The sequence below is a fragment of the Canis lupus genome, chromosome 16 (assembly GCF_048164855.1).
Source record: "Canis lupus baileyi chromosome 16, mCanLup2.hap1, whole genome shotgun sequence".
In the NCBI taxonomy this organism is placed as follows: Eukaryota; Metazoa; Chordata; class Mammalia; order Carnivora; family Canidae; genus Canis; species Canis lupus.
Genome location: NC_132853.1, coordinates 41341584 through 41354939, shown reverse-complemented (window position 1 = coordinate 41354939; position 13356 = coordinate 41341584). Strand labels below are relative to the sequence as shown.

Sequence of the window (13356 nt, the reverse complement as noted above, 5' to 3'; positions counted from 1 at the left end):
GAAGCCGAGGGCGCCTGGCCCGCAGCCGGGTTCCGCCGCCCGCCGCGCCTCTAGGGCTCCGCGCGCGGAGGGGCGGGCCATTCAAATTAGGAAGGGCCTTGCGGGGCCGGCGACGACGCGACGACGGACGCATCGTTTGTCTTTTAAAAGGAAGAGACTTTACAAGGGCTCAGGAGAGCCTAGCGGCTAGTGCCGCCCGTGCCACGGTGGGAGAAGCGGGGGGAGCGGGACGTGGGCGGAGCGGGAGGCGAGTCACCGTGAGTGTAAGGTGGACGTCGTCGGGAGGGCGTGCGCGGGGGGGTGCGCGGCGGTATCGCTTCTCGGCCTTTTGGCTAAGATCAAGTGTAGTATCTGTTCTTATCAGTTTAATATCTGATACGTCCTCTATCCGAGGACAATATATTAAATGGATTTTTGGAGCAGGGAGATGGAATAGGAGCTTGCTCCGTCCACTCCGCGCATCGACCTGGTATTGCAGTACCTCCAGGAACGGTGCACCCCCTCGGGGAAACACTGGGTTGTCAAAGACAGAGCCTAAGTTCTCCGGAGCCGCGCTTACAGAGGCTCTTTGCTGTTCTCGGGGAGGGTTGGGAGCGGGGCTTAGCGCAAGAGGAAAGCTCAGGGCGAGACTCGAATCGAAGTTGACTTCTTGTTTTCTTTTCTTCTCCAGCTCTGCTAACCTCAGCCGCACTTTCACGGTTTGTGGGAGCAACTGACCGTTGTACTACTGTTTTTCTCTTTCTGGTTTAGGTTGTTCATTTCCCTAAAGCTGTTTTTAAGTTTTAGTTTTGCCTCTTTTTTTTTTTTTTCCCTTAAGTTTTCATTTACTTATGAAAAGCAGAGAGGGAGAGAGAAGCAGGCTCCATGCAGGGAGCCTGACGTGGGACCCGATCTTGGATCCCCAGGATCACGTCCGGGGCTGAAGACGGCGCTAAACCGCTGAGCCACCCAGGCCTGCCCCCTTAAAACCCTTAAGACACCTGGGCGGTTCAGGGGTCGAGTGTCTGCCCTCATGAATCTAGGGCCTGATCCCAGAGTCCTGGGATCGAGGTCCGCAAAGGGCTCTCTGCAGGGAGCTTGCTTCTCCCTCTTCTTCCTCTGCTTAGGTCTCTACCTCTCTCCGTGTTTCTCATGAATAAAGAGAATATTTAAAATCAATAAGGGGGGATCCCTGGGTGGCGCAGCGGTTTGGCGCCTGCCTTTGGCCCAGGGCGCGATCCTGGAGATCGAGGATCGAATCCCACGTCGGGCTCCCGGTGCATGAAGCCTGCTTCTCCCTCTGCCTGTGTTGTGTCTCTGCCTCTCTCTCTCTCTCACTGTGTGCCTATCATAAAAAAAAAAAAAAAAAAAAAAAATATATATATATATATATATATATATATATATATATATATATATAAAATCAATAAAATCTTTTTAAAAAGGATCTCTTATAAAATTTGCCAGCAAGGAAAATACCTCGGCGTGAGGCAGATTTTGTCTCCTGTCTCATGAAATTCTGTGGGTAGTCTGAATATAATTTAACAAAACAAGTAAATCAAATACATACGAATAGGATAAAACGTTTTTAGATGAACTGTTTTTTTGTGTGCCTACAATGGAATGTTTCAGCTCTATTGTTTATTTAAGTAATCTCCACACCCAATGTGGGGCTGGAACCCGCGACCCAGAGATCAAGACTTGCATGCTCTACCAACTAAGCCAGCCAAGCACTCCTAGGTGAATTATCATTATTATTATTTGTATTTTTTTACTTTTTATTTTTTTTCCAATTCTATGTATTTATTTGAGATAGAGTGTGTGTGAGAGAGCATGAGCAGGGGGCAGAGGGAGAGGGAGAATCGGACTCTGCTGGGCAGGGAGCCTGACTCAGGCCTTGATCCCAGGACCCTGGGATCATGACCTGAGCTGAAAGCGGACGCTCAACCTAACTGACTCCGCCTGAAACCTTAAAGTTTTGCTAAGCTAAGCTAAGAGATGAGTTACTTTCGTTAGATATCCGGATCACATCCAAATAAGATAATAAATGAAACATTGAAACATCGCTTACTGAACAAAAAAAGTGGCTTATCCGCTTTTTGCTTTTTTTCTTAAATAGAGGAATTGAATATATTTGGATCTATTAATAAACGTGTTTAGTGCCACAGTAAGAAATGTACATGAGAAAGCATGTGTTTCTAGAAATTACAAAAGGATAAATCTGCCAAGCCACAAAATGCTAAGATGGTTCACGGTGGCTTGCTTCTTAGTTTTCACTGGAAATTAAAGATTTCTAAGAGTTAAGCATCCTTGGGATCCCTGGGTGGCGCAGCGGTTTAGCGCCTGCCTTTGGCCCACGGCGTGATCCTGGAGACCCGGGATCCAATCCCACGTCGGGTTCCGGGTGCATGGAGCCTGCTTTTCCCTCTGCCTATGTCTCTGCCTCTCTCTCTCTTTCTCTCTCTCTCTCTCTGTGTGTGTGTGTGACTATCATAAATAAATAAACATTTAAAAAAAAAAAAGATTTATTTATTGATTTGTTGGAAGGGAAGGGAGGGGAGGGGCAGACGGCGAGAGAAATCTAAGCAGACTCCTGGCTGAAGACTCACCCCGCTGTGGGGCTTCATCTCACGATCCTGAGGTCACGACCTGAGCAGAAACCAACAGTCGGACGCAGCTGACTGTGCCATCCAGGTGCCCCCCACTTTGGATCTTAAACAATGGGCCAGACTCCCAACATTCTGCTCTTGGGAGCGTGTTTTCCAGCTTCTTAAATCAGTGCGTGCCAACGCAACCCCCGCCCCCCCTCCCCCCGCCCCGCCCCGCCATGCCATATGCACCTGAGTCTGTTTCCGCGTCTAGTTAGCTCAAATCTCTTTCTGAAGCTCAGTTTTCCCATCTGTTAAGTGGAGATCATAAACCCTGACCCACGTCCTCACATGGTGGATGGGAATAAGGATCCACCGATAACCAAGATGTAAAACAACCAGCCAAGAGTAAGGGTCCCCTTAATTCTGTGAGAGGAGGAAGAGGAAGAAAGCTGAATGAAGATATTGGGCGGTGGTCCTTGGCAGCCTCGATTTCTTCAGGTGAAAAACATGATAGATAACATTTTCCCTTTGGGATTGTGGAAAGACCAAAACAGAAAACGAAGGGATTAGCTGGCACACAGTGGGTGCTAAATAATGGCAGGCAACTTGTGAAGCCCCGTTCTGGGTTCTGAGTCTCACTAGTATTACAGATCTAATCTAGCGGGACATGAAACTTGCTCTCCAGCACATAAGCCCTGCTATTTTAGTCCCAGGATCCTGAATATATTCGGGATGAGAGGCTGGGGGCAGGCGCTCTGTGGGCCCATGCACTGCCTTGACCACCACGCGTAACATCCTGGGCTTTCAGGCTTGGATCAACACCGACACGTGTCAAAGAAACGCAGTGTGACAGCTCCACGCTTCTTTGTTCGTCTCTCTCCAGGAGCATTAAGGCTTTTTTATTATCCCAGCCACAGTTCTTGGAGGCTCTGAGTCACTAACAACTTAAAAAGAAAAAACGAAACCTTGCCTCCTGTGTTCTGGGCACCCTCCTTTTCTCTGTCTGACCACCAGAAGATTGTGGAAACTGCTTTGCAGACTCTCCTCAGAGGTTCAGAAGGTAAAGGTGAGAGAAGAGCGGTGAGAAGATTGGGTTGCGTATATTGGTTGTGAGAGCTGAGATCCTAAAAACTATGTTTGCTGCTGCTCCCGTCTCTCTCCCTCAGTCATCAAGTCCTGTAGCAGAACGCTCGTCAACCCGTAAGGTACACGTGCGTTCCAGGAGAGTCTTGTTAAATACTCTGTGGCTCTGCATTTCCAACATGCTCATGGGACCCCGGTGCTGCTGGGGTAGGGACCACACTTTGAGCAGCAAGGTGGCAAACTGTCCCACCTCGAGTGATTTTTCTAAAGATTCTATTATTTTTTTAAAGATTATTTATCTATTTATTCACAAGAGACACAGAGACAGAGGCAGAGACATAGGCAGAGGGAGAAACAGGCTCCTCGCAGGGAGCCCGATGCAGAACTCGATCCCAGGATCCTAGGCTCAAGACCTGAGACGAAGGGAGATGCCTAACCAACTGAGCCACCCAGGTGCCCCGATAAACCATTTTTTAAAGTATTTTAGGGCAGCCCCGGTGGCTCAGGGGTTTGGTGCCTGCCTTCGGCCCAGAGCGTGATACTGCAGACCCGGGATCGAGTCCCACGTCGGGCTCCCTGCATGGAGCCTGCTTCTCCCTGCTTCTCCCTGTGTCTCTGCCTCTGTGTGTGTGTGTGTGTGTGTGTGTGTGTGTGTTCTCATGAATAAATAAATAAAATTTTTTAAGAAAAATAAAGTATTTTATTTAAGGGCACCTGGGTAGCTCAGTGGTTGGACATCTGCCTTTGGCTCCGGGGGTGATCCCGGATCCTGGGACAGAGTCCCGCATCCGGCTCCTGGCGAGGAGCCAGCTTCTCCCTCTGCCGTCTCTGACACTCTTTATGTGTCTCTCACGAATAAATAAATAAAATCTTTTTCTTTAAGTATTTTATTTGTTTATTTTTCATTAGGCTCCACATCAGGCGTGGGACTTGAACTCATGACCTCGATATTAAGAGTCACGTGCTCGGAGGACCCAGCCAACCAGGTGCCCCCTAGAATAGGAAATCACTACTTCACGATGATAAATATTCCTTTTCCTTTTTTTTATGTACATTTTTTTAAAAAATTATTTATGATAGTCACAGAGAGAGAGAGAGAGAGAGAGAGGGGCAGAGACACAGGCAGAGGGAGAAGCAGGCTCCACGCACCGGGAGCCCGATGTGGGATTCGATCCCGGGTCTCCAGGATCGCGCCCTGGGCCAAAGGCAGGCGCCAAACCGCTGCGCCACCCAGGGATCCCAAATATTCCTTTTCCTTGACAGAACATGCATATCTGCAATCCAAAGCACCTCATTCTAAGATGAAATGCTACAAAGCTAAATTGGCGAGCACAAGATGGCCTTAGGAGCGTGGAAGGGAGCGGAACTATACTAGAACCCAGGCAGAGTCATGATTACGACAGGCCCAGAGGTTGGCTAGTCACTTTCTATAGGTACGGGTCACATTATATAATATTTACTGATTCGTTTACTCAATGAAATATAGTCAGCGTATGCCACGTTCTGTTCGATGGAAGCGCTGGAGGTATAAATGTGCACCAAACAGAACAAGCTCCCCGTTCTAGAGCTTACATGCTATGAGGCTAAACGGCAATAAATAAATGTATAAAATGTCAAGTGACGCCGTGCTGTGGAATACAGGAAAGCCAGGTAAGGGAGAAGCAGGGGCCCTGGGTGGATGAGGGAAGATGAAGCACAGGACTCTCTGCCAGCTGTTGATAGTCTCCCTTTCCAGACGAGGAGGCTACAGAGAAAGGACCTGCCTGACAGGTTTTGGCCTGCGTCTGGTTCTCACCGATATACCGTATGCGGAACATGTGTCGTGGGCCACCTGGGTGGCTCAGCGGTTGAGCGTCAGTCAGTCTGTGGCCCAGGTGGTGATCCCGGGTCTTGGGATCGAGTCGTGCATGGGGCTCCTGGGAGGGAGCCCGTTCCTCCCCCTGCCTATGTCTCTGCCTCTCTCTCCCCCTCGGTCTCTCATACATACATACATACATACATACATACATACATGCATGCATGAAAGAATGAATGAATGAATGAATTGAATCTTAAAAAAAAGAAAGAAGCCTGTATCCTTACTGACTGCTAATAATCATGTCTGATAAGTTGTCATCTCATCATCTCCCGGTTTAGAGATGTCAGATGGAAGGGTTGACGGAGGAGGCCAGGTGACTCGCTAGGTCCCACAGGTCCGCAGGGCTTAGCGCCCACGCACGCCAGCTCCACGCTCCGGGGCGCACCCGCCCCACCCCCCACCCCCGCCCGCGTCCCGTCGGCGGAGGCAGCGGGCAGAGGACCCCAGAGGACCCGTGTGTCAGCATCGGCAATGCTCAGTCTCCTCGTGGGCCTGACTCAGAAGAACCATTCCTCGTCTGTCGGCGCCCCCGGCTTCCTCGGCCTAGCCTGCCCCTTGCACTCGCCAAGCTGTGTGGTCTCGGGCCAGTTGCCTAACCTCTGCCTCCACCGCTCCTTCCCTCCTTCCGCAGGTAAACTCTGCAAGTTGGACGCGAAGAGAGCGCTGAGCGCAAGTCTGGCCCAGCCGAGGAGAAGCGTCTGGCTACGGTATAGCGCACGCGGCTCACTCGTTTCGGTGTCACAGGCACGACGCCTCCACTGGTACCTCGTGGCACCTAGGACCCACATCCTGGACCACTCAAACCCCCAGGTCAGGTCACGAGCTACCTCGGCCTTCCCTCAGTCCCACGAAGGAGGGAACGTAGGAAGGTGGCCACTTCTGCCCTGGGGAAACGGAGGCCCAGGGGGTTAGGTAGATGCCCAGGGAGCCCTCCCGATGGGGCGGTAGGGAGGCCACCCGTTCAGGGCCCGGTCTCGGGTCCCAACTGGTGTCTGGAGCCCTTGGCAGGTGACGCCAGCCAGGCGCTTCTGGGCTCCCCACGCCCTGGCCCCAGCCAGCCTGTAGGGTCCCGCAGTGACGACGTGAGGAGCCTCCTGGGCCCTGGGACGACTCCGCGCCAGCCCCCGGCGCCAGCCCCACGCCCGGTTCCACGGCCCTCCCCCGAGGCGGGCCAAAGCGGGAAGCCGAGGGCGCCTGGCCCGCAGCCGGGTTCCGCCGCCCGCCGCGCCTCTAGGGCTCCGCGCGCGGAGGGGCGGGCCATTCAAATTAGGAAGGGCCTTGCGGGGCCGGCGACGACGCGACGACGGACGCATCGTTTGTCTTTTAAAAGGAAGAGACTTTACAAGGGCTCAGGAGAGCCTAGCGGCTAGTGCCGCCCGTGCCACGGTGGGAGAAGCGGGGGGAGCGGGACGTGGGCGGAGCGGGAGGCGAGTCACCGTGAGTGTAAGGTGGACGTCGTCGGGAGGGCGTGCGCGGGGGGGTGCGCGGCGGTATCGCTTCTCGGCCTTTTGGCTAAGATCAAGTGTAGTATCTGTTCTTATCAGTTTAATATCTGATACGTCCTCTATCCGAGGACAATATATTAAATGGATTTTTGGAGCAGGGAGATGGAATAGGAGCTTGCTCCGTCCACTCCGCGCATCGACCTGGTATTGCAGTACCTCCAGGAACGGTGCACCCCCTCGGGGAAACACTGGGTTGTCAAAGACAGAGCCTAAGTTCTCCGGAGCCGCGCTTACAGAGGCTCTTTGCTGTTCTCGGGGAGGGTTGGGAGCGGGGCTTAGCGCAAGAGGAAAGCTCAGGGCGAGACTCGAATCGAAGTTGACTTCTTGTTTTCTTTTCTTCTCCAGCTCTGCTAACCTCAGCCGCACTTTCACGGTTTGTGGGAGCAACTGACCGTTGTACTACTGTTTTTCTCTTTCTGGTTTAGGTTGTTCATTTCCCTAAAGCTGTTTTTAAGTTTTAGTTTTGCCTCTTTTTTTTTTTTTTCCCTTAAGTTTTCATTTACTTATGAAAAGCAGAGAGGGAGAGAGAAGCAGGCTCCATGCAGGGAGCCTGACGTGGGACCCGATCTTGGATCCCCAGGATCACGTCCGGGGCTGAAGACGGCGCTAAACCGCTGAGCCACCCAGGCCTGCCCCCTTAAAACCCTTAAGACACCTGGGCGGTTCAGGGGTCGAGTGTCTGCCCTCATGAATCTAGGGCCTGATCCCAGAGTCCTGGGATCGAGGTCCGCAAAGGGCTCTCTGCAGGGAGCTTGCTTCTCCCTCTTCTTCCTCTGCTTAGGTCTCTACCTCTCTCCGTGTTTCTCATGAATAAAGAGAATATTTAAAATCAATAAGGGGGGATCCCTGGGTGGCGCAGCGGTTTGGCGCCTGCCTTTGGCCCAGGGCGCGATCCTGGAGATCGAGGATCGAATCCCACGTCGGGCTCCCGGTGCATGAAGCCTGCTTCTCCCTCTGCCTGTGTTGTGTCTCTGCCTCTCTCTCTCTCTCACTGTGTGCCTATCATAAAAAAAAAAAAAAATATATATATATATATATATATATATATATATATATATATATAAAATCAATAAAATCTTTTTAAAAAGGATCTCTTATAAAATTTGCCAGCAAGGAAAATACCTCGGCGTGAGGCAGATTTTGTCTCCTGTCTCATGAAATTCTGTGGGTAGTCTGAATATAATTTAACAAAACAAGTAAATCAAATACATACGAATAGGATAAAACGTTTTTAGATGAACTGTTTTTTTGTGTGCCTACAATGGAATGTTTCAGCTCTATTGTTTATTTAAGTAATCTCCACACCCAATGTGGGGCTGGAACCCGCGACCCAGAGATCAAGACTTGCATGCTCTACCAACTAAGCCAGCCAAGCACTCCTAGGTGAATTATCATTATTATTATTTGTATTTTTTTACTTTTTATTTTTTTTCCAATTCTATGTATTTATTTGAGATAGAGTGTGTGTGAGAGAGCATGAGCAGGGGGCAGAGGGAGAGGGAGAATCGGACTCTGCTGGGCAGGGAGCCTGACTCAGGCCTTGATCCCAGGACCCTGGGATCATGACCTGAGCTGAAAGCGGACGCTCAACCTAACTGACTCCGCCTGAAACCTTAAAGTTTTGCTAAGCTAAGCTAAGAGATGAGTTACTTTCGTTAGATATCCGGATCACATCCAAATAAGATAATAAATGAAACATTGAAACATCGCTTACTGAACAAAAAAAGTGGCTTATCCGCTTTTTGCTTTTTTTCTTAAATAGAGGAATTGAATATATTTGGATCTATTAATAAACGTGTTTAGTGCCACAGTAAGAAATGTACATGAGAAAGCATGTGTTTCTAGAAATTACAAAAGGATAAATCTGCCAAGCCACAAAATGCTAAGATGGTTCACGGTGGCTTGCTTCTTAGTTTTCACTGGAAATTAAAGATTTCTAAGAGTTAAGCATCCTTGGGATCCCTGGGTGGCGCAGCGGTTTAGCGCCTGCCTTTGGCCCACGGCGTGATCCTGGAGACCCGGGATCCAATCCCACGTCGGGTTCCGGGTGCATGGAGCCTGCTTTTCCCTCTGCCTATGTCTCTGCCTCTCTCTCTCTTTCTCTCTCTCTCTCTCTCTCTGTGTGTGTGTGACTATCATAAATAAATAAACATTTAAAAAAAAAAAGATTTATTTATTGATTTGTTGGAAGGGAAGGGAGGGGAGGGGCAGACGGCGAGAGAAATCTAAGCAGACTCCTGGCTGAAGACTCACCCCGCTGTGGGGCTTCATCTCACGATCCTGAGGTCACGACCTGAGCAGAAACCAACAGTCGGACGCAGCTGACTGTGCCATCCAGGTGCCCCCCACTTTGGATCTTAAACAATGGGCCAGACTCCCAACATTCTGCTCTTGGGAGCGTGTTTTCCAGCTTCTTAAATCAGTGCGTGCCAACGCAACCCCCGCCCCCCCTCCCCCCGCCCCGCCCCGCCATGCCATATGCACCTGAGTCTGTTTCCGCGTCTAGTTAGCTCAAATCTCTTTCTGAAGCTCAGTTTTCCCATCTGTTAAGTGGAGATCATAAACCCTGACCCACGTCCTCACATGGTGGATGGGAATAAGGATCCACCGATAACCAAGATGTAAAACAACCAGCCAAGAGTAAGGGTCCCCTTAATTCTGTGAGAGGAGGAAGAGGAAGAAAGCTGAATGAAGATATTGGGCGGTGGTCCTTGGCAGCCTCGATTTCTTCAGGTGAAAAACATGATAGATAACATTTTCCCTTTGGGATTGTGGAAAGACCAAAACAGAAAACGAAGGGATTAGCTGGCACACAGTGGGTGCTAAATAATGGCAGGCAACTTGTGAAGCCCCGTTCTGGGTTCTGAGTCTCACTAGTATTACAGATCTAATCTAGCGGGACATGAAACTTGCTCTCCAGCACATAAGCCCTGCTATTTTAGTCCCAGGATCCTGAATATATTCGGGATGAGAGGCTGGGGGCAGGCGCTCTGTGGGCCCATGCACTGCCTTGACCACCACGCGTAACATCCTGGGCTTTCAGGCTTGGATCAACACCGACACGTGTCAAAGAAACGCAGTGTGACAGCTCCACGCTTCTTTGTTCGTCTCTCTCCAGGAGCATTAAGGCTTTTTTATTATCCCAGCCACAGTTCTTGGAGGCTCTGAGTCACTAACAACTTAAAAAGAAAAAACGAAACCTTGCCTCCTGTGTTCTGGGCACCCTCCTTTTCTCTGTCTGACCACCAGAAGATTGTGGAAACTGCTTTGCAGACTCTCCTCAGAGGTTCAGAAGGTAAAGGTGAGAGAAGAGCGGTGAGAAGATTGGGTTGCGTATATTGGTTGTGAGAGCTGAGATCCTAAAAACTATGTTTGCTGCTGCTCCCGTCTCTCTCCCTCAGTCATCAAGTCCTGTAGCAGAACGCTCGTCAACCCGTAAGGTACACGTGCGTTCCAGGAGAGTCTTGTTAAATACTCTGTGGCTCTGCATTTCCAACATGCTCATGGGACCCCGGTGCTGCTGGGGTAGGGACCACACTTTGAGCAGCAAGGTGGCAAACTGTCCCACCTCGAGTGATTTTTCTAAAGATTCTATTATTTTTTTAAAGATTATTTATCTATTTATTCACAAGAGACACAGAGACAGAGGCAGAGACATAGGCAGAGGGAGAAACAGGCTCCTCGCAGGGAGCCCGATGCAGAACTCGATCCCAGGATCCTAGGCTCAAGACCTGAGACGAAGGGAGATGCCTAACCAACTGAGCCACCCAGGTGCCCCGATAAACCATTTTTTAAAGTATTTTAGGGCAGCCCCGGTGGCTCAGGGGTTTGGTGCCTGCCTTCGGCCCAGAGCGTGATACTGCAGACCCGGGATCGAGTCCCACGTCGGGCTCCCTGCATGGAGCCTGCTTCTCCCTGCTTCTCCCTGTGTCTCTGCCTCTGTGTGTGTGTGTGTGTGTGTGTGTGTGTGTGTGTGTTCTCATGAATAAATAAATAAAATTTTTTAAGAAAAATAAAGTATTTTATTTAAGGGCACCTGGGTAGCTCAGTGGTTGGACATCTGCCTTTGGCTCCGGGGGTGATCCCGGATCCTGGGACAGAGTCCCGCATCCGGCTCCTGGCGAGGAGCCAGCTTCTCCCTCTGCCGTCTCTGACACTCTTTATGTGTCTCTCACGAATAAATAAATAAAATCTTTTTCTTTAAGTATTTTATTTGTTTATTTTTCATTAGGCTCCACATCAGGCGTGGGACTTGAACTCATGACCTCGATATTAAGAGTCACGTGCTCGGAGGACCCAGCCAACCAGGTGCCCCCTAGAATAGGAAATCACTACTTCACGATGATAAATATTCCTTTTCCTTTTTTTTATGTACATTTTTTTAAAAAATTATTTATGATAGTCACAGAGAGAGAGAGAGAGAGAGAGAGAGGGGCAGAGACACAGGCAGAGGGAGAAGCAGGCTCCACGCACCGGGAGCCCGATGTGGGATTCGATCCCGGGTCTCCAGGATCGCGCCCTGGGCCAAAGGCAGGCGCCAAACCGCTGCGCCACCCAGGGATCCCAAATATTCCTTTTCCTTGACAGAACATGCATATCTGCAATCCAAAGCACCTCATTCTAAGATGAAATGCTACAAAGCTAAATTGGCGAGCACAAGATGGCCTTAGGAGCGTGGAAGGGAGCGGAACTATACTAGAACCCAGGCAGAGTCATGATTACGACAGGCCCAGAGGTTGGCTAGTCACTTTCTATAGGTACGGGTCACATTATATAATATTTACTGATTCGTTTACTCAATGAAATATAGTCAGCGTATGCCACGTTCTGTTCGATGGAAGCGCTGGAGGTATAAATGTGCACCAAACAGAACAAGCTCCCCGTTCTAGAGCTTACATGCTATGAGGCTAAACGGCAATAAATAAATGTATAAAATGTCAAGTGACGCCGTGCTGTGGAATACAGGAAAGCCAGGTAAGGGAGAAGCAGGGGCCCTGGGTGGATGAGGGAAGATGAAGCACAGGACTCTCTGCCAGCTGTTGATAGTCTCCCTTTCCAGACGAGGAGGCTACAGAGAAAGGACCTGCCTGACAGGTTTTGGCCTGCGTCTGGTTCTCACCGATATACCGTATGCGGAACATGTGTCGTGGGCCACCTGGGTGGCTCAGCGGTTGAGCGTCAGTCAGTCTGTGGCCCAGGTGGTGATCCCGGGTCTTGGGATCGAGTCGTGCATGGGGCTCCTGGGAGGGAGCCCGTTCCTCCCCCTGCCTATGTCTCTGCCTCTCTCTCCCCCTCGGTCTCTCATACATACATACATACATACATACATACATACATGCATGCATGCATGAAAGAATGAATGAATGAATGAATTGAATCTTAAAAAAAAGAAAGAAGCCTGTATCCTTACTGCTAATAATCATGTCTGATAAGTTGTCATCTCATCATCTCCCGGTTTAGAGATGTCAGATGGAAGGGTTGACGGAGGAGGCCAGGTGACTCGCTAGGTCCCACAGGTCCGCAGGGCTTAGCGCCCACGCACGCCAGCTCCACGCTCCGGGGCGCACCCGCCCCACCCCCCACCCCCGCCCGCGTCCCGTCGGCGGAGGCAGCGGGCAGAGGACCCCAGAGGACCCGTGTGTCAGCATCGGCAATGCTCAGTCTCCTCGTGGGCCTGACTCAGAAGAACCATTCCTCGTTTGTCGGCGCCCCCGGCTTCCTCGGCCTAGCCTGCCCCTTGCACTCGCCAAGCTGTGTGGTCTCGGGCCAGTTGCCTAACCTCTGCCTCCACCGCTCCTTCCCTCCTTCCGCAGGTAAACTCTGCAAGTTGGACGCGAAGAGAGCGCTGAGCGCAAGTCTGGCCCAGCCGAGGAGAAGCGTCTGGCTACGGTATAGCGCACGCGGCTCACTCGTTTCGGTGTCACAGGCACGACGCCTCCACTGGTACCTCGTGGCACCTAGGACCCACATCCTGGACCACTCAAACCCCCAGGTCAGGTCACGAGCTACCTCGGCCTTCCCTCAGTCCCACGAAGGAGGGAACGTAGGAAGGTGGCCACTTCTGCCCTGGGGAAACGGAGGCCCAGGGGGTTAGGTAGATGCCCAGGGAGCCCTCCCGATGGGGCGGTAGGGAGGCCACCCGTTCAGGGCCCGGTCTCGGGTCCCAACTGGTGTCTGGAGCCCTTGGCAGGTGACGCCAGCCAGGCGCTTCTGGGCTCCCCACGCCCTGGCCCCAGCCAGCCTGTAGGGTCCCGCAGTGACGACGTGAGGAGCCTCCTGGGCCCTGGGACGACTCCGCGCCAGCCCCCGGCGCCAGCCCCACGCCCGGTTCCACGGCCCT

The 13356-nt window shown here is 51.3% G+C and overlaps 2 non-coding genes across 2 annotated transcripts; both read left to right on the top strand.

Annotated features, from left to right (window-relative positions):
- The first annotated feature begins 312 nt into the window (after positions 1-312).
- Positions 313-503, top strand: LOC140607667 (U2 spliceosomal RNA). The gene has a single exon (XR_012009627.1). It is a non-coding gene; the product is annotated as a U2 spliceosomal RNA (small nuclear RNA).
- Positions 504-7003: 6500 nt separating this feature from the next.
- LOC140607664 (U2 spliceosomal RNA) lies at positions 7004-7194 on the top strand. The gene has a single exon (XR_012009623.1). It is a non-coding gene; the product is annotated as a U2 spliceosomal RNA (small nuclear RNA).
- The last annotated feature ends 6162 nt before the right edge of the window (positions 7195-13356 follow it).